Source organism: Lynx canadensis, chromosome C1, assembly GCF_007474595.2.
Source record: "Lynx canadensis isolate LIC74 chromosome C1, mLynCan4.pri.v2, whole genome shotgun sequence".
Classification (NCBI taxonomy): Eukaryota; Metazoa; Chordata; class Mammalia; order Carnivora; family Felidae; genus Lynx; species Lynx canadensis.
The window spans coordinates 213,129,759-213,153,410 of NC_044310.1; the positions used below are offsets into that span (position 1 = coordinate 213,129,759).

At 42.6% G+C, this 23,652-nt stretch overlaps 1 long non-coding RNA gene across 3 annotated transcripts in view; it reads right to left on the bottom strand.

Annotated features, from left to right (window-relative positions):
• LOC116738287 overlaps positions 1-17,278 on the bottom strand; it is a 31,060-nt gene extending 13,782 nt beyond the window's left edge. The window contains exons 1-3 of one of the 3 annotated variants that reach the window (XR_004344051.1): positions 16,410-17,278; positions 16,170-16,299; positions 7,013-7,837 (exon numbers count right to left, since the gene is read on the bottom strand). This is a non-coding gene — a long non-coding RNA (uncharacterized LOC116738287). Of the gene's footprint in view, positions 1-7,012; positions 7,838-12,135; positions 12,157-16,169; positions 16,300-16,409 lie in introns of those variants that run through there. The other 2 variants (XR_004344049.1, XR_004344050.1) reach the window with 2 other exon arrangements.
• Positions 17,279-23,652: the final 6,374 nt, after the last annotated feature.

Here is a 23,652-nt window from a genome sequence, read left to right on the forward strand (position 1 = left end):
TACACCTCATAATGCCCAGAAAGACTAGAAGGACCACAAGCATCTAACCAAGTCCATGGGGTTAGGGAAACTGAGGACTCAAAAAAAAAAAAAAAAACAGTCTGCTTTTTGCTCCTTTTCCTGCTTCTATTCTTGCTAGGACTTGCACCCCCGCCCCACTCTTCACATGCCTCATAACGCAAATAGCATATGTCCTCCTTGTAAAGGATGAGGAGTTCATGATTACTCTAGAACAGGTAATCTGTAAGGAAGGACCAGGTGAGAAAGACTGACGGAAGACATCCTATCTGTATTCCAGACCGCCCCCCCCCAACCTGCCTGCCACCCCGGCACAACACAGCTCACCGCCAAGACCCACTGGTTCCAAGGAAAACACCCGGGCCCTGTGTTCTAACTGGGTCCTGGATGCCTGAGACGACCCATATACCAGACCCAGGAAAATAGAAGGGGCTCTCCTTTCCTTTCTGAGCCTCCCAGACACCTTGTACACACTCGCTTCTCCCTCGCTCTCGCTCTCTCCCTTCAGTAAGCTCTGCTTTTACCTCCTGCTGGCTTGAGTTTGATTTCTATCCTGGGAGTAGCCAGAGACCCTCTCAGCTGGTCCCTCAGGACCCCCCCACCCCAGGGTCCCCAGACCTGGCCTGCTGGCATTACCCCCAGGGTGTCATGTAGGCCACCCCCAGCAGATGGCAGCATGTAGCTGGCCTGCTGAGGAAGGGTGCCAGGCACACACAGCACCCAGGAATGGGGACTGGATGCCCAGAGAGAGGACTGGCAGGGTGATTCTGAGGGCAGGAGGTGCTGTGGACAGGACTGAGCAGGCCCCTCATCTCTTCTGTTCCATAGGCCACTCTGGAGTCGGGTGAGACCCTTGGACCCTTCCCAGAGTGAGACTTTTAGTTGTTTGCTTTTAAGTAATCTCTATAACCAACATGGGGCTCTAACTCACAACCCAGAGATCAAGAGTCACATGCTCTACGAACTGAGCCATCCAGGTACCCCCAGAATAAGATTTTTAAATGCATAAAGTAAAATGCCCAGGATTACAAACGAGGCAAGTTATACTGAAATACAGTATAGTGGTGGGCCTGATAACTTCTATGATTTTGAAGTCATGATGAGTGTAGGTATTCAAAATGTTGGCAACTGTGATGTGTTATGAAAATAGCTGTCACTCCCAGTAGGGGACAAAGTCCCAGTAACCGCCTGCACTAATGTGATGTGATGTCTACACACACAATGGAAGGAAATGCTAGATTTCAATGAAAGATTAACGAAAATAGACATGTAAAAATTTCCCTTCCAAATTCATGGACTCCTAGAACCTTGATCACAGGCGAAGAAACTGAGGAGTGAAGGTTTGAAGGGGCACCAAGTGGGGAAGAAAAGATGGATTTCTAGCCCATCTCTCCAAACCAGTGTGTACTTTCAAAGTGAGTGTCCGAGGGCTCCTGGGGGGCTCAGTCTGTTAAGTGTCTGACTCTTGACCTCAGCTCAGGTCATGACCTCCCAGTCTGTGGGATTGAGCCCCGAGTCCGGCTCTGCACTGACAGAGAGGAGCCTGTTGGATTCTCTCTCCCTCTCTCTCTCTCTCTCTCTCTCTCTCTCTGTCTCTGATTTTCCCCATGTGCATACCAGCACACACTTTCCTTCAAAATAAATAAACTTTAGGAAAACAAAGTGAGGCAGCGCCTGGGTGGCTTAGGCCGTTAAAGCTTCTGACTTCGGCTTAGGTCATGATCTCATGGTTCCTGAGTTTGAACCCCACATCGGGCTCTCTGCTCTGAGAATAGAGTCTGCTTTGGATCCTTTGTCCCTCTTTCTCTCTGCCCCTTCCACTCTCTCTCTCTCTCTCTCTCTCAAAAAATAAATAAAGGGGCCCTGGGTGGCGCAGTCGGTTAAGCGTCCGACTTCAGACAGGTCACGATCTCGCAGTCCGTGAGTTCGAGCCCCGCGTCAGGCTCTGGGCTGATGGCTCGGAGCCTGGAGCCTGTTTCCGATTCTGTGTCTCCCTCTCTCTCTGCCCCTCCCCCGTTCATGCTCTGTCTCTCTCTGTCCCAAAAATAAATAAACGTTGAAAAAAAAATTAAAAAAAAAAAAATAATAAATAAAAACATTTTTAAAAAACAAATGAGTGTCAGAAACAAAACCAAAAAAATGTGAGAGACACAAAAGAGGTCTGGGGACTGGTCTAGCTTCTGCTAGGACACTTTGCCCCAGCTGGACACAGGCACAAAGTTTACGAGGGTGGATGTCCCACCTAACCCCTCCAGGCTCTCTGGTGACAGGTGAAAAACAGGGCCCGGCTGGGAAGACCAGTCAGGGTTTCTCTCCCTCTCATTTCTCCAACTCCCCTCCAACGTCCCCCCTCCGCCACCCCATCCACTGCACTTCTGGAGACCATGCCCGAGGAGCTGGAAGCCAAGAAATCCCCAGGAGCCTCCTCCCTTGGGAAGGTAGTTCACCCCAATAATGGCCAACAGCAAGGAAGCCGGGGGAAGGCCTTCCTTCTGCTCATGCTTCAATCTTAACAGATACTCTGAGTCTTACTAAAAAGAGAAGCACAGGGGCACCTGGGTGGCTCAGTGGGTTAGGCGTCTGGCTTCAGCTCAGGTTACGATCTCACGGTTTGTGGGTTTAAGCCCTGCATCGGGCGCTGCACTGATAGCTCGGAGCCTGGAGCCTGCTTTGGATTCTGTGTCTCCCTCTCTCTCTGCTCCTCCCCCACTTGTGCTCTTTCTCTCTCAAGCATAAATAAACATTTTTTAAAAATTAAAAAAAGAGAGAGAGAAACACAGGCCAAAAATGGCGACACCAGGCCAGGCCAAGTCACCAAACTGGGCTCAACACCTAACCTGATTGCAGTTTCAACCTCTGCTAGAATGGAAGTTTTAGCCTGTCAATTGGCGTGTTTTAAGTGTATTGTTTTTTTTAAGTAATCTTTATATCCAACGTAGGGCTCGAACTCCTGTCACCTGGGTCCTCTGCCTCCCCAAAAGGAACAGGAGATAATCCACCCAACAAGACCTTCCCTGCCCTTTCCCTTAAAGGAAAGTGACTCTGCCTCAAGCAATCCTTTCTTCTCTTTTGCTAATAACTTCCTCACCCCACCCTCCTTCCTATAAAAACTTTCCATTTTGTACAACTCTTGGAGGTTCACCTCTACTTGCTAGAGAGGTACTGCCCAATTCATCAGTTGCTGAATTAGATCTTCGATTTACTCAGCTGAATTTTTGTTCTTTAGCAGTCTGAACCTAAAAACAGGGCAAGGGCACCTGAGTGGCTCAGTCGGTTAAGCATCCGGCTCAGGTCAGGATCTCAAGGTTGGTGTGTTTGAGTCCTGCCTCAGGCTCTGTGCTGACAGCTCTGAGCCTGGAGCTGCTTTGGTTTCTGTCTCTCTCTCAAAATAAATAAACATTAAAAAAAAAATTTTTTTTAAGTTATTTAAAAAACAGGTCAGCCAGATTCAGTTTACCAATAGTTTGTTTGTTTTTTAAGATTTTATTTTTTGGGGCCCCTGGGTGGCTCAGTCAGTTAAGCCTCTGACTTCGACTCAGGTCATGATCTCACTGCTGGTGGGTTGGTGGGTTTGAGCCTTGCATGGGGATCTGTGCTGACAACTCAAGAGCCTCAAGCCTGCTGTGGATTGTGTCTCCCTCTCTCTCTGCCCCCCTCCCCACTCACTCTTGATCTTTATCTCTAAGATAAACATTTTTAAAAAAATATTTTTTTAAAAAGTAATCTCTACAGTCAACATGGGGCTCAAACTCACAACCCCAAGATTAAGAGTTGCATGCTCAACCGACTGAGCCCGGGTACAGTCTTACTTTATGTCTCAGGGCTTGGCATATTCCTTTTCAGTTTCACTTGTGTTTTAAAAAATTTGAAACCCACATGAAAAACAAAATGGATGCCCATTTACCTCCCAACCAGATTCTACAATTATCAATCTTCTGATAATTTTGCTTGACCTGGTGGATTCACCCAGTTTTGAAAATCAATTAATAAGTTTAGCCAATAGATGGTTGAATACTCAAGTAGTAATCTCTTAAGAAGGAGTGCAAAGGCTGAGAAGGAGAAGAGATAAATTGGAAAGACTTCAGGAAGCACGTGCACGTGTGCGGTGTGCAGTGTTTTTAAATGCCAAAAATAGATCTGCAAGGATACATAGCAAATGCTGAAGTGCCCTGGGGGTAGCAGGAGCAGGGAGAGAGATGAGACACAGGCTTCTGCATTTTATCTGTATAGGTGTCAGCATTTTTCAAAAAATTTAACCACAAGCATGTACTACCATTGGACTTCTAAAAAATTATAAAATAGGGGCACCTGGGTGGCTTAGTTCGTTAAGCATCTGACTCTTGATTTCAACTCAGATCATGATCTCACGGTTTGTGAGTTTAAGCCCATGCTGGCAGTGAGGAGCCTGCTTGGGATTCATTCTCTCTCTCTCTCTCTCTCTCTCTCCCTCCCCTCCTCCCCTCCCCACCCCACCACCTCTGCCCCTCCTACTCATGCTCTCTCTCTCTTTCTCAATATAAATAAATAAACTTAAAATTTTTTTTAATTAAAAATTATAAAATAAGAAAAAGTCTTTTTCAAAGACTTTCTTTTTCTCAAGTACTGTCAGCCCACTGAACAGGAGCTGAAAATGGGTTTATAATTAACACAGGAAAAGTCTTCCTTAAACTTTAGCTTGAGGGCTTGGAATTTCCAACAGGGACAATAGAAAGGAGACATTCTCAGCAGGGTCTTCAGTTAAGATTCTCCTTGCCAAGCCCACAGCCCGCCCTTCCAACAGTAGTTTACCAAAGCCTGAAAGAGGTGTTGCCTAGCTAGTGAATGGCCTATGGACGGAGGTGATGCTGGAGTATCTGGAGGCTCCCTCTCTGGGGTCTTGCCAAAGGAATTGATACATTTTCTGATGAGGGATGGACCAGCTGCTAGCAACCCAGAATTGTTGAGGTTCCAGATTTGGAGTAATCTATGCCTCTAAAAAGCCACACCTGAGAGCTTTAGAGAAGCACTTCTCTGATGTGAAATGTGCCAGGAAGCCCTGGAGGCAGATTCTGATTCAATAGCTCTGGGGTGGGGCCCCAAGACTCTACATTTCTTTCCTTTTTTAAATTTTAAAAAATTTTCTTTTTTAATATTTTATTTATTTTTGAGAGAGACAGAGAGAGACAGAGAGAATGAGAATGAATGGGGGAGGGGCAGAGACAGAAGGAGACACAGAATCCGAAGCAGGCTCCAGGCTCTGAGCTGTCAGCACACAGCCCGATGCGGGACTTGAACTGGTGAACCACAAGATCGTGACCTGAGCCGAAGTCGGACGCTCAACCAACTGAGCCACCCAGGCACCCCAAGACTCTGCATTTCTAACCAGCTTCCTGGCCCACAGCCTTGCTTGAGTAGGGAGGTTCTGGAGTACTTGACCTAGAGGCCCTCTACCCTCTCGAACTTGCTCCTTTGACTCCACAGCCTGTCAACATACATTAAAATGTGGCTGACAGTTCCTGGTGCCATAGTATGAGCTTGACTGCTGCATCCCTCACTCCTGAGGGACACTGGTGTCACTATGTTTGGGCACAACTTCATCATGGTACTGGTGCCAGCTTCCCAGGGTGAGCCTTCTCATCCCACGCCTAGCCCCACAGAGTGGTCAGGTGCAGAGCAGGGGGTGGGGTACAGCCCTCCCTCCCCAACCTTACCTTCCATGAAGTGCCTTAGCTGCCTAGGCAAGCGTGCATTTCTCAACCTGCCCATGAAACCAGTTTCCCCAGATCCTTACAAAATGGTTCCTTACAAAACGGATCCTTACAAAATGGTTCCCCGTAGGGTGTGCCTCCCCCATCCAGTTGTGGAACAAAAACCATTTGTCAAAAACTGAAAAATGGGAATAAATGTTGTTGAAAGGACATGAGGAATCATATTCTTCTACTTTTTTTTTTTTTTTTTGAGAGAGTGAGAGAACACAAGCAGAGGAGGAGCAGAGGGAGAGGGAGTAGAGAATCTTAAACTTCATCTCATGATCTCATGATCCATCTCATGATCCTGAGATCATGACCTGAGCCAAAATCAAGAGTTGGACGTTTAATCGACTGAGCCACCCAGGCGCCCCCTCCTACTTTTTCGTATGTTGAAAATTATTTAATTTTTTTTTAATTTAAGGGTGGCTCAGTCGGTTAAGCCTCTGACTTCAGCTCAGGTCATGATCTCGCAGTTCATGAGTTTGAGCCCCACTTCAGATTCTGTGCTGACAGTGTGGACCCTGGAGACTGCTTTGGACTCTGTGTCTCCGTCTCTCTCTCTGCCCCTTCCCTGCTCACACTCTGTTTCTCTCTCTCTCAAAAAATAAAAAAATAAAATAAATAAAATAAAATAAATAAATAAAATAAAATAAACATTAAAAAAATAATAAAATAAAGTTTAAAGCAGTTTATTCCTTGGGGTGCCTGGCTGGCTCAGTTGGCAAGGCATGTGACTCTTGATCTCAGGGTTGTAAGTCCAAGCCCCACTCTTGGGTGTAGAAATTGCTTAAAAAAATAAAATATATTCTTAAAAAAAAAGAAAGAAACTGCTCTAAAAGCAGATAACCTTAGAAGTACATATACAGGAAAAAGTCCTTGGGTTCATCATCACTAACAACAAATTTGAAAGTCTGCCCAACTACAAGATCCTAAATGCCTATGTGAGGGTGGAAAAATTTTCCTTCTACTATTCTAAGTTCTTTGGCTAGTCTAATAATTAAATGAAAATTAAACAGGGGAAAAAAAAGCAAATTTAATTTTGTATATAAAAAAGCCCTATAAATATGAGATCCAAGGGGTGCCTGGGTGGCTCAGTCAGTAAGTGTCTCACTTTGGCTCAGATAATGATCTCACGGTTCATGGGTTTGAGCCCCATGTCGGGCTCTGTGCTGACAGCTTGGAGTCTGGAGCCTGCTTTGGATTCTGTGTCTCCCTCTCTCTCTGCCCCTCCCCTGCTCATGCTCTGTCTCCCTCTCTGTCAAATATAAACATTAAATTTTTTTTTTCTTTTAAACAAGACCCAATGTCAGTCAAGCAATTGAGGCTTACATGCCACCCTGAGCTAGGGAAAGGGATAGGGCTGGGACATCGAAGGGGAGGAGGGCAATTTTCAGGACCATGAGAAGAGTAGATGTTTCCTAGGCAGGTGTTGGCCCTGCCATGTAGGTAAGTCTTTCAGGAGATATATATTATTATGTATACAGCGTATATATATGTATACGCTGGGACTTGATTGCCTTCAGGTCAAAATAATCTACATGCCAAAGTGGCACATTTTGGGTGGCACGTTCTGTTCCCGTTCGGTCCCATCTGTGAAACTTTCCCAAGAAGCTTCACAATCCATAAGTTGAATTGGTAGGTTGCCCCATCTCACTGAACCAGTCTCTTAGGCCCAAGAATAGGCCAGTTCAGTTAAACGGTTGTGTCTTATTTTAAGACAGAAATGCAGGTGGGCTCTCAAAATTAGGCCTATTGTGCAAGCAATCAGATATTTAATAAGAGGCATTTCTATGGAAACAAAAGGAAAACAATGGTTAATGATTGGAGAAGATTATACTCCCGATTTCTGAGTTCTGAGGGCAGCCAGTTGAGAAGATTTCTAGATAATCTGTTTGGAAACCTCTTCAGATGCAGTAAGACCAGGTAACGGCAACCTGATAGATTTTTCTGGTTGGCAGTTTTAATGTCTCTGGTGGTCTTTCTGAGGGGCCACACAGATACAGGCATGAAGACTGTCCTTATATGACATGTTGTGGTGACTTCTTTGAAGTTTATATCAAGTTGTCCAGCTTTAGCTTGCTTGCGTGGCTCTGGGAAAAGAGCAGTTTTAGTCCTCAATGATTCCAGGTCAGAGGGTCAAAAAAGTAGACTATGCAGGGTCCCTGGCTGGCTCAGTTGGTACAGCATGTGACTTGCGATCTTGGGATTGTAAATTTGAACCCCATGTTGGGTGTAGAGATTACTTAATAAAATCTTTTTTTTCATGTTTATTTATTTTTGAGAGAGACAGAGTGCAAGTGGGGGAGGGGCAGGGGGGGAGGAGACGCAGAATCTGAAGCAGGCTTCAGGCTCCCCGAGCTGTCAGCACAAAGCCCAAAGCAGGGCTCAAACCCATGAATCATGAGATCGTGACCTGAGCGGAAGTTGGATGCTCAACAGACTGAGCCACCCAGGTGCCCCACTGGATCTTGGGGACCTGTCTTCAAGCCCCATGTTGGATATAGAGTTTAGTTAAATAAATAAACTGGAAAAAAAAAAAAAGAAAAAAAGTAGGGGCGCCTGGGCGGCTCAGTCAGATAAGTGTCTGACTCTTGATTTCAGCTCAGGTCACAATCTCAGTCTTGAGATCAAGCCCCATGTTGGTCTGTGCACTGGGTGTGGGGCCTGCTTGAAACTCTCCTCTCTCTGCCCTTCCCCCACTTATTCTCTCTCTCAAATAAATAAATATATATATATTTTTTAAAGTAGAAGAATATGATTTCTCATGTACATTCAACAGTCAGAAAATCGGAAATGTTAGTTTGAAGAGCTGTAGCCAAATATTAGAGGAAACTAGAAGAATTCAGGACCCGTGTCAGTTTATAAGTCGCAACAAAACCTGGGAGACAATTGGCAGGACTAGAATCTGATATCCACATGGGTGTACTATAGTTTCCTTTGACACATAATTTTCTCTCTATTTTTCTAATTTTATTTTTTTAACATTTATTCATTTTTGAGAGTGACAGAGACGGAGCGTGAGCGGGGAAGGGGCAGAGAGAGGAGGAGACAGAGGATTGTGCTGACAGCAGAAACATAATTTTCTCTTTATAGTCAGCCCCATTTCTACCAAAGATAACCACAGTAAGACTAATTTGTTTGCAAATTAAGTCTAGTTTGGATAACCTTGGCCTGATTATTTACTTAAGTGAAGCAAGAATAATGATTTACCATATAGGCTCTTTCAAATCTGCTTTGCTGGAACTTTTCATAAGGAATCTCATATTGGACTTTTAAAAGCCTCTCAAGGCTAAGCCAAGCCAATGACTCACCATCAGACTTTGCCTGCAATACGTATAGATTTGGGTGTATTCTTTTTTTCTTGAGGTCCCCAAAATATTCTAAGGTTCCTGAGCCTGCCGGAGATTGACCTTCTTTACTTACGTAGTTAAACTGCTGGGAACTCTGTCTGTAAGCAGGATACCAGACCAATTTTTTCAAGGGCATTATTGGCTCTATAAAGTCAATATTAGTTCCTTAAAGCTGTCTGATCATATCTGAGCCTATGCTTTTATTCTCAAATATGACATTCTAGTCAAAGCCTTGGTAATTTATAACCAGTGTTTCCAATTGTGTCCTATCACAGGAGAACAGATTCTTATTGGACTTAAGCAAATAAATATACTGTCATAAAGAATATTCGCTAAGTTTCCCAATACTGGAAGGATCAGGCAGGGAAAGAAAGTAAATGTTTCATCTTTGTTTACAAAGGTGTACTTTACCAAATTGCTGTAAGTCATAGTTAGCTTAAGAAAAAAGTGAAAGGGCACCTGGGTGGCTCAGCTGGTTGAGCTTCTGACTCTTGGTTTCAGCTCAGGTCATGATCTCATGGTTATGAGATCAAGCCCCACAACAAGATCTGTGCTGAGTATGGAGCCTGCTTAAGATTCTCTCTCTCTCTGTCCCTTCCCTGCTCTTGCTCTTTCTCTCTCTCACACAAATAATAATAATAATTATACACACACACACAGAGACACACACACACACACACTTCTTAAAAAAAGGGGGGGGGAGCAAAAGAGAAAAAAGTTTCCTTAAATCTGGAGAAATAAAACATTAAGGAACCAGCAACATTTCAAGCAAAAAGTCATAAAAAACTATAATCGTCCTCCTCAGTTCATTCAGTCCCATGTTAATTCTTATTCTGCTTGAATCCAGTATTTGCATTCGTTCTGGAAACTCTTACCCAGTTCAGTCTGATGATCTTAAAGTTATCAGAAACCTATACTTGTCAAAGTCCTTTACATGAATTTCCTCGAAGAAGCACTTTTGCCAGAACACTTTTGTGAAAGCATCAGAGTAAAACAGTAACTCTCCGCAAATGACAAAGGCCTATAATGGCCATGGTTAAAGATCTAACAACAATTCATTATAATGCAATCAACAAGGAAATGTGGTTATTTCTATGACATATGATATTTTAAGACAATAACTAGCATTAAGACTGGTTAACATTATCCCAGGACATAAAGAATTTATATAACTTCTAAAACACGTATAGTAACATATACCTTTACAAACATAAGGTAAAGAAGGTTTAGTAATTTTCATTTTTATTTATTGATTTATTTTTGAGAGAGAGAGTGCACAGGGGAGCGGCAGAGAGAGATTCCCAAGAAGGTAACACACTGTCATGGCAGAGTCTGATGCAGGGCTTGAACTCACGAACCATAAGACCATGACCTAAGCTGAAACCAAGAGTTGGACACTTAACTGCCCAAGCCACCCAGGTGCCCCAAGGTTTAGTATTCTTATTTGACAATGCTTCCCATGTAATTTAACATATCAAATGAACCTAATTAGTTTTAATGTCTCTCATTGTGTAAGAAGAGATAATAAATCTTTTGAGAGGTTCCAGGAACCCTCTGGAAAATCAAAGTTACTCGTATGCAGGTCAGAAAGATTTCATTTAGAATTTGTTTTTTAGAGATTTGTCCAAAATATCAAAAGATTTGAGGGTTTTAGGGGTGCCTGGCTGGTTCAGTCTGTGGAATGTGTGACTCTTGATCTTGGAGTTGTGAATTCAAGCCCCACTTTGGGTGTAAAGCTTACTTAAAAAAAAAGGCAAAGGATTTGAAGACGACTAAATAGGATCACAAATCATTATGAAACAATACTTATTTATCTATTTAACTCAAGTGACAGGGGCGCCTGGGTGACTCACTTGGTTGAGTGTCCAACTTCATCACAGGTCATGATCTCACAGTTTGTGGGTTTGAGCCCCACTTCAGGCTCTGCTCTGACAGCTCAGAGCCTGGAGCCTGCTTTGGATTCTGTATCTCCCTCCCTCTCTGCCCCTTCCCTGCTCATGTTCTGTCTCTCAAAAATGAATAAAGGTTAAAAAACTTTTTTTAACTAAAGGGACAAAAGATTTTGAAGGCAAATACCAAAGTGTACATAGTTATAAGCAAAACTTAGAACTTTTAATATTGAGAAGACTTAGTTTTCTTAAATAATCAAAGACCTAATTAAGACAACATGAAGCATAGGAAATTATTTTGGTAAGACACAAAATCTTTGCTTTCCAGTCAGATTATTTAAAAGGCAAAGAAAAACTTTTTACAATCTCTTCTTATCAAGACCAGACCAATAGTTCAGGATAACTTTATCCTTTCAGTAGACGAAAGAAAAAGAAGTTCATTTTACATAAGTACACCATTAACATTAAAGGTTATTTTTAAAACGCTTAATTCAATTTTAGCCAGCTTGATTACACAAATTCTCGCTCCTTTTTTCTCTCTCTCTTCCTGACTTTCTATACCTTTTTGTCCTTTAATCCTCTTTCCTAATCTGAAATAACCAGTTTTACTTTAGGACAAGTTTATTTTTTTTTCCCTCGACAAAATGTATCTTCATATCTCATACCTCTTCTTTTTTTTTTTTTTTTTTTTCAAAGTTTATTTTATTTTTGGGACAGAGAGAGACAGAGCATGAACGGGCGAGGGGCAGAGAGAGAGGGAGACACGAATCGGAAACAGGCTCCAGGCTCTGAGCCATCAGCCCAGAGCCCGACGCGGGGCTCGAACTCACGGACCGCGAGATCGTGACCTGGCTGAAGTCGGACGCTTAACCGACTGCGCCACCCAGGCGCCCCTCTCATACCTCTTCCTACCAAAAACACATCTTACTTTCTTTGTAGAGTTGTTTCCTTTGTTACTTCTTGTAGTTTTAATGTCATTTGTTAGAATTCCTAACCTTACAAAACCTGAACTTCTAGTGAAAACCAATAAATGAGCAATGTAAATTGTTATATAGCATTCTTTAGACTGGCAAATTTATGAATACATTTCACAATTTCTAGAACATATGCCTTTTTTTTAGTGCAATTTTCCAATGTAGTACTAACACATCCAAATGGCTTTTAGTTTCTCTGTAATAAGAAGCAAAAAGCAGATAAACCCATGTTTAGTAATTAATGTTTCAAGATTTTATCTTACTTGGAAATGATCTACATATTCAATGAATTTCCATCACTTAGCTCTTCCATCACCACTCTAATAGTGGAGGTTAGTAAATGATTTGGAAGGTATTTTTAAGTACACACACCATAAAATGTAATGATGGCTGAGAAGTTCACCTAAAAGTTCTTATTCCAATTATATCTAAGTCACTTGTTCCCAACAATTATGCTTAGACTATCCATGAGAGCTTTATGAGACGGCCATCATCCCAAGTTATTTTCTTGCTGACAAATTTTGTAACAGAGATGATATCTTTTTTTTTTAAGTTTATTTATTTATTTTGAGAGAGAGAGAGAGAGAAAGCATGAAGCAGCGGAGGGGCAGAGAGAGGGAGAGGATGCCAAGCAGGCCCTGGGCCTGCCCAGCCCAGAGCCCAAGGTGGGGCTTGATCTCAAGAACCTGAGATCATGACCTGAGCTGAAACCAAGAGTCTGATGTTTAACCAACTGAACCACCTGGGTGCCCCAGAGATGACATGAATTTTTTGACTAGCCAATTCAGGTAGAATAAAAGTTGTATGCCTATATTATGTTTAATGTTGACAATTCTGAAGACATGTTTATTTTTTTTAATTAACTTATTTATTTTGAGAGAGAGAGAGAGAAAGGCAGAGAGAGGTAGAGACAGAATCCCAGTCCCTGTGCTGTCAGCACAGAGCCAAATGCGGGGCTCAAACTCATGAACCGTGAGATCATGACCTGAGCTGAAATCAAGAGGTGGATGCTTAACCAACTAAGCCACCCAGTTGCCCCTGAAAACATGTCTATTTTAATTAAAACCAATAAACTTAAACCAGTTTTAGTTACTGAATATTTTCCCAATCACATGAATTGGAAAAGCACTTGGATTTGTTTCTATTACATTTCTGAGGGTTTAGGAATACTTAATTCATATAAGCAGGTTATTTCAACCAAATGAACAGAGTTTTTTTACAAATTAATATTGGCAATACTATCAGGAAATAGAAAAAATCTCACATGTCTACAATATACAAACGTAGACACACACAATCATACAGACTAACACAGAGACCCTATATATATCTTTCTAAAATCTTAGAATTTGAGAGTCAGGGATGATAATTACACAAACCCACTGATTTATAAGAATAGTTGGATTCAAATGTTATTTGGCAGTTGAAATAAGTTCACCTACTCAGATGGCATAAGCTCCTTTTTTGTTTTTTTTTTAAGGTAATCTCTACAACCAATGGTGGGCTCAAACTCACACCCCCAGATCAAGAGTTGCGTGCTCCACTGACTGAGCCAGCCAGGCACCACTGCTAAAGCTTTTTACTAAGATTTGTGGAGAGGATCTTTAAGATTTTTCACATCAGCCCAATTACAATAGTTCCTTTCTGTCCTCCTTATAAGGAAACCTCTCGCTGGGGGCATCTGGTTGCTCAGTCGGTAGAGCATGTGAGTCTTGATCTTGGTGTCTTAAGTTTGAGCCCCAGGCTGGATGTAAAGCTTACTTAAAAAATAAAATATTTTTAAAAGTTTGCATTTCAAAAGGCTGGCTATCGGATTTCTAGAAAAGATGGGGTAGAAAATCTGTATCACAAGGCATAAAGGAAATATCCAAGTTTTCTCCAAGAAGTTTTGAGTATATTTCCCTCTTAATCAAAGGTCTAGAGAAATTATTATTTAAATTTTTCTTTTTTTTCCTTAAATGTAGGACAATTCTGTTTCCAATGTCCCAAATATTATAGACACAATGTCCCAGATATTATAGAAAACATATCTGCAAGCATTTTGAGATGAATAGGAGAGCTTTGGGGGATGGTAAAGAGAGGCAGACTTTGAATTATTTCTAGAGTTGCATTTGTAAGAAAAGGACAGTTGCTTTTAATTTCTCAAAGAACTGGGTTGAAGCCTAAATGATATTGAGGCACCGATCCACCCATCCAACTACTTATCTTCAATTTGCCTTCTTTTTATCAGGGAGAAGATTTCTAGATAAGGTGGAAATCAAAAGATTTCTGCTGTTCTAGAGCTTCAGGGTTTAATGTGATATGCCTTTGAAAAGTCTGTATAAAGTGCTTTAACAAAGGCTTTCTTTCTGAGTGCACAATTCAACCTTGGACCAATTCACCTGAGAGGCAAAAATCTTTACCTATTGGTTCTATCAGTCCCTGAACAGCATTTATAGCAGCGCGCCTAAGAGAAATTCTGGTCATCTGTTTACTCCGTGAGGGGGGTTCCTCAGGGAGCCAATCTGGCTTGTCTATTAGCTACAGTATAATTAAGGATGGGAAGAACACCCCTAGCAGCTGGTCCACATCCCTGTGAGTGGGGTTGTGAGTGGCCAGTGATCGTTCTTTCTTTCTTTTAAAAATTTTTAAAGTTTATTAATTTTGACCGAGAGAGAGAGACAGAGAGACAGAGAGACAGAGAGACAGAGAGACAGAGAGAGAATCCCAAGCAGGCTCTGCACTGTGTAGAGCCCAATGCAGGACTACTCCTGAACTGTGAGATCATGACCTGAGCCAAAACCAAGAGTCGGGGGAGTTAACTGACTGAGCCACCCAGGCACCCTACGAACGGCCAGTGATCTTTCTGACACTTCTCTAAACTTGGTAGGATATTCTGAAAGTGGAGGTAAGAGGATTTTTATAATTTAAAAGATCTGCTGCTTGTCTCTGTTGCATGAATTCTTTGTGGTCGGCACCTAAGATATTCCAGCAAAGGACACTGCATAAGAAGACCTGAGGCTGGTACAGCCTGATTACCGAGCTTGGTGTTTCTTCTAAATTCACTCCCTGGCCCTCTGCAGTTACACAGATAACCAGTACCCTGGGCCTGGACACCAAGCCAGAATGCTCTCCGTAACTGTCACAGGGAAAGGGAAGCTAAAACAGGGAGACAGGCCAGGATTTCCGTTGAAGGTGGGCTTGAGTTTTTTATCGAAGTCTAATTTCTGTTCTTTCATCTTGTTAAGGGAGTCCCTGAGGCTAACCATTATATTCCTTTGTGTCCTCTTTGTTTTTTCCACAGGTACCAGTAAGACAATTGTAGATGAGAGCTCTCTAAAATTTTCACTTTCAAATACAGCCAATTCAGAGGGTCCATTATCTGGCCATTGACAAGTAGGATCTTATATTAATCTCAGTAGTAACTCCAACCAGTAAGTCTTTTTATGGCTTAACCATGGATGCAAGAAACATTCCAAAAGAGGGTGCAGAGGATTCAGTCCTCACAAAACCCAGAAAGTTCACTCCCATAACCCAAGAAAGCAAAGACCTTCAGTGTCACAGGCAGTAAGAATGGTGCCGTACAGGGGCGCCTGGGCGGCTCAGTCGGTTAAGCATCCAGACTCTTGGTTTCAGCTCAGGTCATGATCTCACGGGTACCTGAGTTCGAGACCTGATACCTGTGACACTGGGCAGGTGCTACTGATATGGGGCTTTTCCATCACCAACAAGACAACAAAGGCCCCTTACGGACCGCAATCCCTTAAGACAAAGGGGATCCCTTAAGCTCCCCCTAGAGCTGGCACAGTCAGACAAAGACAGTGCTGCTTTTCAGACCTGCAGCCTCTTCGGCCCTATGCCCTATGCATGCTGGTACACGCATCTTCCAGTGAGAATATTCTCACCGGTCACAAAGCCGAGCTCTCAAGACATGGAACAGGACGGAAAGGAAACCTCGTATGGGCTATGATTCTCCCTCTCATGACAAAGGACACAGGAGACAGAGACCAGAGGAAACCGTGACTGTCTCTGGGAGAAAAGGGATTAACAGATGCATGAGTCCTCGTAACAAATCTTTACCAGAGTCCCCGTACTCAAGGAACTACTTCACACAAATATTTTCTCTTGCTAATCTGAAGTTAGAAAAAGGACAAAGGACTCTCAGCATGCTCGCTTCCACTGGACCCTACAGGTGGAGATCCAGGAGACCGACTTGGTAAGAATTCTTACCTTCCGTTGGCTCTTGTCAGAGGCCCCGAGCTCGGTCAGCTGCAGCAGGCTTGGAGCAAGCGGTGTCTGGCCTGTGAAGGTCCCTTGCAGGTCGCCAAACTGTCGGGGTAGTTCCTTGGCTGGTCTAATACTTAAATTGACAGGAGACAGATGAAGAGGAGAAAAACAAATTTTATTTCATAGGTATGGGAGCCCCATAAAAATATGAGACCCAAAGGCAGTCAGGCAATTGAGACTCACGTGCCGTCCTCAGCTAAGGAAAAGGACAGGGCTGGGGCTTCAAAGGGGAGGAGGGCAATCTGCAGGAAGATGAAAAGAGCAAATGTTTGCTAAGCAGATGTTGGCCCTGCCATGCGGGCAAGTCTTTCAGATTTAAAAAAAAAAAAAAAAAAAAAGAATTGTCTCTGGTAATAGCTCTCTTTCTGGGCCAGGCTCCCATGGAAATTCTTTTAGGCAATTAAGGGAGAAGTAAACGTTTTTTCTGGAGTCTGCTGGGACTTGATTGCCTTCAGGTCAAAATAATCTACATGCCAAAGTGGCATATTTTGGGGTGGCATGTTCTGTTCCCCTTCACCTAGGAGAGGTGAAGAAACTGCGGTCTTCAATTCATTCCCTCTTATACTCAGACCTTGTTGTAATTTCAAGTTTTATAAAGTAGCCATGTAGCCATGTGGAAGATTCTGGAATAAAGGGCACTGTGCTAGTCAGATGCAGAGTGGAGAGCTCTGCATCCGCCAAACTATTTTTCTTCCCAGTAACTACTAGACTTTTACACCAGGAACTTTTCTAAGCCTTTTCAATGTATTAACTCATTTAATTCACAAACTTTATGAGCGTTACCACTGTTATCCCCGTTTATGAGAGGAAAATGAGGCACAAAGAAAGTGATTTGCCCAGTAACACAGCCAGTGAGGGGAGAGCCCAGACAGTGGACTGTCATACGAAAGCACAGCTCTTCTCACACTGAGGCCAGGCCGCAAAGCACTCACTCCTGTAACATATACAAACACCTTCCTCTCAAGAGTCTTCTGAGACAGGAGAGCCTGGGTGGTGCAGTTGGTTAAGCCTCCGACCCGATCTTGGCTCAGATCTCACAGATCATGAGTTTGAACCCCACTTCAGGTTCTGCACTGATGGCATGGAGCCTGCTTGGGATTCTGTCTCTCCTTCTCTCTGCACCTTCCCTGCTTGTGCGTGCTCTTGCTCTCTCTGTCTCTCTCAAAATAAATAAACTTAAAAAAAAAAAAAGTCTTCTGAGGCAGAGCCACACAGGGAATATTTTTCAGCCATAGAAGGAAATAGATATGTGCCATAACATTAATGAACTTAAAAACATCATGCTAGGGGTGCCTGGGTGGCTCAGTCAGTAAGCGTCTGACTTCAGCTCAGGTCATGATCTCACGGTTCATGGGTTCAAGCCCCATGTCGGGCTCTGTGCTGACCGCTCAGAACCTGGAGCCTGCTTCGGATTCTGTGTCTCCCTCTCTCTCTGCCCCTCCCGTGCTCACACTCTGTCTCTCTCTCAAAAATAAATAAACATTAAAAAATTAAAACAGAAAAAAACCACATCATGCTAAGTGAAAGAAGCCACACACAATGAGCACACATTTTGGATTCTGTTGATGTGAAATGTCCACAATGGGCAAATCCACAGAGACAGAAAGCAGATTCGTGGTGGGGCTGGAGGAAGGGGCAGATGAGGAGTGACTGCTAATGAGTCTAGGGTTTCTTTTTGGGGTGATGAAGTGGTCTGGAATTTGTGGTGATAGTTGCTCAACTTTGTGAATATATTAAAAATATTGAGTTATATACTTTTTAAAATGTTTTTTTTAATTAAGTAAACTCTACACCCAACAGGGGGCTTGAACTCATGATCCCAAGACCAAGAGTCGCATGTTCTACTGATTGAGCCAGCCAGGTGCCCCTGAGTTATATACTTTCAAAGGGGGAAATTTTATAGCATGCGAGTTATATGTAAAAAGCACAAAACACACAAACAAACAAAAAACTGGTCTATTGAGACTATTTAACAATTTAGTCAATGAAAGCTGGAGAAGACTAGTAGAATACATTGCTCTCAAATATACTACATTGGCATAAGGATGATTTTCAGTGGACGGCAAATAAGAAGAGATCCAAGAAAAACTCTCTGCCCTCCTATTTGCCTAAAAGCAGGACATAACTTTGCAGAATGTCCCCACTCCCCTCTCTACCAGGAAGGAGAGAAGTTAATCACCAGAGAAAACTCCAGACCCTTATCAGCCTGGAGATGGCACCAGAGGAACTTACATAACAAACCTTGCAGAAATTAGCCATCCTCTACCATTAGTTCCCTGAACACATACCTTCCCACAGTTTGCCACTCTAGAAACTCAAAAGTCCTTTTCCTTTGTCTTGTCACTTTTTTTTAATGTTTATTTATTTTTGAGACAGAGTGTGAGAGGGGGAGGGGAAGAAAAAGAGAGAGAGAGACATAGAATCCGAAGCAGGCTTCAGGCCCTGAGCTGTCAGCACGGAGCCAGACGTGGGGTTCAAACTGACGAACCAAGATATCATGACCTGAGCTGAAGTTGGAAGCTTAACAACTGAGCCACACAGGCAACCTTGGTCTTGTCACTTCTCTGAAAATGTATTGTTCTCTTATTAACACGCTATAAGAAGCCCAAGTTCTAATCACTCCTTTGAATTACTTACCACTGGTGCTTCCTTGTGTTTGTGTGATGTACATTTTAATAAACGTGTTTGTTTTTCTCTTAGTAATCTGTGTCTGACAGACTAATTTACAAGGCTCCAATCAGATAATTTAAGGTGGTAGAGGAAAAACATTGTGTTTCTTCTCCTATACTCCTAGAGGAATCACCATAGTCTGATTTTTTTCTGTGTCTCAGCTCCTGTCTCTCCTACCCCTTAGTTCCCATGCCCGGCCCTTCTGGACTTGTTCAGCTCTTCAAGTTTAATGTGCCTCTTCTCTCTTCAGAGTTTAAGAGAAGGTTCAGCTCAGCTGAGGCATCTCTGCATCCAGGAAGCCTTCCTGGTCTTCTGCCTAAGTCATGGCCACTGCCACCTCGTGTTAGCACCCCATCATCCTATACTCACCATCAGGGTCATATGCTCAAGGTGGGACTCCATCTCATGAACCATGAGATCATGACTGAGCCAAAATCAAGAGTTGGACACTTAACTGACTGAGCCACCCAGTCTGAGTCTGTTTTTTACAGTCAAGAATGTTTCTTGGCTTCTCGCTTTCCTCCTTTGATCATTTATTTCTTAAATTCCACATATGAGTGAAATCATATGGGATTTGTCCTTCTCTGACTTATTTCGCTATCATACTCTCTAGACCCATCCATGTCATTGCAAATGGCAAGATTTCATGCTTTTTAATGGCTAAATAATATTCCATTGTATATAAATACCACATCTTCCCTATTCATTCATTTATTGATCGACATTTGGGCTGCTTCCATATTGGCTATTATAAATAATGGTGCAATAAACGTAGGGGGTGCCTGTATCCCTTTGAATTAGTGTTTTTGTATTTTTTGGGTAAATACCCAGTAGTGTGATTACTGGGTTGTAGGGTAATTCTATTTTTAATTTTTTGAGGAACCACCAACACCATTTTCCACAGTGGCTGCCCCAGTGTCCATTCCCACCAAGAGTGCAAGAGAGTTCCTTTTTCTCTACATCCTCACCAACACTTGTTGTTTCTGAGCAATCTTGGATGTTTTTTAGGGTAGAACTGAGCAAAATGCTGTGCTCAACAGAGAACTATATATTAATGTTTTCTCAAATACAACCAGCTAGTTAATCCTGATACTTCCTTAACACAGAATAGCAACCAAACACTTGTTTATTGAGCACCTATTATGGTCAAGGCACTTTAGAAACATCATCTCTAATCATCCTCCCAAAACTCTGCCAGGACATATTCTTATCCATATTGTACATATGAGAACACAGAATCAGGAAATAAGTACTTGGCAAAGCCACAAGCTACTAAGTATTAAAGTACTTTGTTTTACACAATGTTAAGGAAAAGTAATTATCTAGAAAGCTTTTCACAGACACAAGCATCTTGATTTTCTAGGAATATTTCAAAATAATTATCAGGAAGCGCGCTTGGCTGGCTCAGTTGGTGGAGCATGAGACTCTTGATCTCAGGGTCTTGAGTTCAAGTCCCACGTTGGGTGTAAAGATTACTTAAACAAATAAACTTAAAGATGCCATTGCGGGGGGTGCCTGGGTGGCTCAGTTGGTTAAGCTTCCAACTTTGGCTCAGGTCATGATCTCAAGGCTTGTGAGTTCGAGCTCCGCATTGGGCTCTATGCTAACAGCTGGAGCCTGCTTCAGATTCTGTGTCTCCCTCTCTCTCTCTGCCCCTTCCCCATTCATACTCTTATCTCTCTAAAAAATAAATAAACATTAAAAAAAATTTTTAATGGGATAAGAAGGATTTTGATAAACAGATGAGTCCTTAAAGGATTAATGGTAAAGAGGGATATGTTGGCTGCATACCTCCCCACCTGTTTAAGAAAAGACCATCTTTCCCAGACTTCAAGCTGTATTACAAAGGTGTACTCATCAAGATAGTATGGTACTGGCACAAGAATAGACACTCAGATCAATGGAACAGAAAAGAGAACCCAGAAATGGACCCACAAACGTATGGTCAACTAATCTTTGGCAAAGCAGGAAAGAATATTCAATGGAATAAAGACAGTCTCTTCAGCAAGTGGTGCTGGGAAAACTGAACAGCGACATGTAGAAAATGAACTTGGAACACTCTCTTACTCAAAAATAAACTCAAAATGGATGAAAGACCTAAATGTAAGACAGGAAGTCATCAAAATCCTCGAGGAGAAAGCTGGCAAAAACCTCTTTGACCTTGGCCGCAACAACTTCTTACTCAACACGTCTCCGGAGGCAAGGGAAACAAAAGCAAAAATGAACTACTGGGACATCAAAATAAAAAGCTTCTGCACAGAGAAGGAAACAGCAAAACTACAAGGCAACCGACAGAATGGGAGAAGATATTTGCAAATGACATATCAGATAAAGGGTTAATATCCAAAATCTATAAAGAACTTCTCAAACTCAACACCCAAAAAACAATCCAGTGAAGAAATGGGCAAAAGACATGAATAGACACTTCTCCAAAGAAGACATCCAGATGGCCAACCACCACGTGAAAAAATGCTCAACATCAGGGAAATACAAATCAAAACCACAATGAGATACCACCTCACACCTGTCAGAATGGCTAACATTAACAACTCAGGCAACAACAGATGTTGGTGAGGATGCAGAGAAAGAGGATCTCTTTTGCACTGCTGGTGGGAGTGCAAACTGGTACAGCTACTCTGGAAAACAGTATGGAGCTTCCTCAAAAAATCAAAAATAGGGGCGCCTGGGTGGCGCAGTCGGTTAAGCGTCCGACTTCAGCCAGGTCACGATCTCACGGTCCGTGAGTTCGAGCCCCGCGTCGGGCTCTGGGCTGATGGCTCAGAGCCTGGAGCCTGTTTCCGATTCTGTGTCTCCCTCTCTCTCTGCCCCTCCCCCGTTCATGCTCTGTCTCTCTCTGTCCCAAAAATAAATAAACGTGGAAAAAAAAATTAAAAAAAAAAAAATCAAAAATAGAACTACCCTGCAACCCAGCAATTGCACTACTAGGTTTTTATCCAAGGGATACAGCTGTTTCAAAGGGGCACATGCACCCCAATGTTTATAGCAGCACTATCAACAATAGCCAAAGTATGGAAAGAGCTCAAATATCCATCAAGGGATGAATGGATAAATGGAGTATTATTCGGCAATCAAAAAGAATGAAATCTTGCCATTTGCAACTACATGGATGGAACTAGAGGGTGATATGCTAAGCAAAATTAGAGAAAGAAAAATACCATATGACTTCACTCACATGAGAACTTTAAGATACAACAGATGAACATAATGGAAGGGAAGCAAAAATAATTTAAAAGCAGGGAGGGGGACAAAACATAAGAGACTCAACTATGGAGAACAAACAGGATTACTGGAGGGGTTGTGGGAGGGGGGATGGGCTAAATGGGTAAGGGGCACTAAGGAATCTATTCCTGAAATCACTGTTGTACTACATGCTAACTAACTTGGATGTAAACTTAAAAAATAAATAAATAATTTTTTTAAAAAGAAAAGAAAAGCCCATCTTTCACCAAGCAAGAAGAGCACCTACCATTTATCAGCTCGGTGTTGCGATCTCTATATTGTCAAAGTTGTTAGACATAAAAAGACAAACAGGGACATAACAGATCCCATGGAAGCTGAGGACTTGCCAGACTGAGGTTTTCGCAAGGCAGATGCCTCAACTTGGATGAAGCACTTCTCCGCTATTATTTGATGAACTTGGTCCAGACTTCTAGCCATAAATCTCAGCTGCTTCACCTGTAAATGAGGAGATATACCTGCCCGGCCCTCTCTTAAACTGACCTTACTCTGATCAAGGAAAATACCTTCCTTCCTCATAGGCTGAAATGGGCTCGGGAAATTAAAGTACGGCAATTATGACCTGAGAAAATGCTACAGTAGGAAAAAAGGGAAGGAAAAAAGAGAGGAATAAGGACGCTTTTCCTCCCAACTCCCAAAAATGGTCACCAGTCACGTGAATTCTCCAGGATCACTAGAGGCCAACATTCTAGAGTTGGGGTGCTCCTCGGGCATCAGCTAGTGCTGTCTCCAGACTAGGCAGGACCAAGCTGCTCCAGGCACAGCGAGGAACTGAGGAACCGGCACTGCCTGGTCCCTCTGAGCCTTTCTCATTTTCCAGACCACGGCCCTGATGATCAAGAGGCCATAGGCTGCATGTAACTTGAACCAAACTTATTCTTAACGGACAGAAAAACACTGGCGGGAACCAGGCCAGTTTATGAAATAGTGATTGTCTTGAAAGGTGGGTTTAACACTTTTCGTACTTTCCTGTACTTGTAAGTACTTTTGTGTGCTTAACCTCGCTGTGTTTATTTCTCCATCTGTACCTAGTTAGGAAAATTATAGCACTTAAAACGGTCTGACATGTAACTATTCAGTGAATGCCAGCTTTCATGATTTCTTCCGAGATTTTCTACGAAGAAGAGGGATTTGTATCATGAAAAATACCCTTTAAAAGTTCTATTATTGTTTTTAACAAACATCCCATAACGGAAAAATTTTTACCTTTTCAGCATTAGTATCCTCACCCCTTCCCTATTTCCCAATTTGAAGTAGCAAGTTGCAAACTATTGTAGTAATTCGCGGAGATGTCGGCCTTTTCTTTTTTTTTTTTTTACATCACATTCCAAACCTTTATAAAGAGCTACATCGGTCAACTCCCGCGCTGAAGCGCGCGGACCGAGCAAAGAATCTGGAGAGAAGGCCTCTGGCTTTCCCAGAGGCGAGTCGTTCCCTCCGCACCCGGGTAAAAGCACCCACTTCCGCCATTAGGGCGCGCGACGGAAAATGGAGGCGC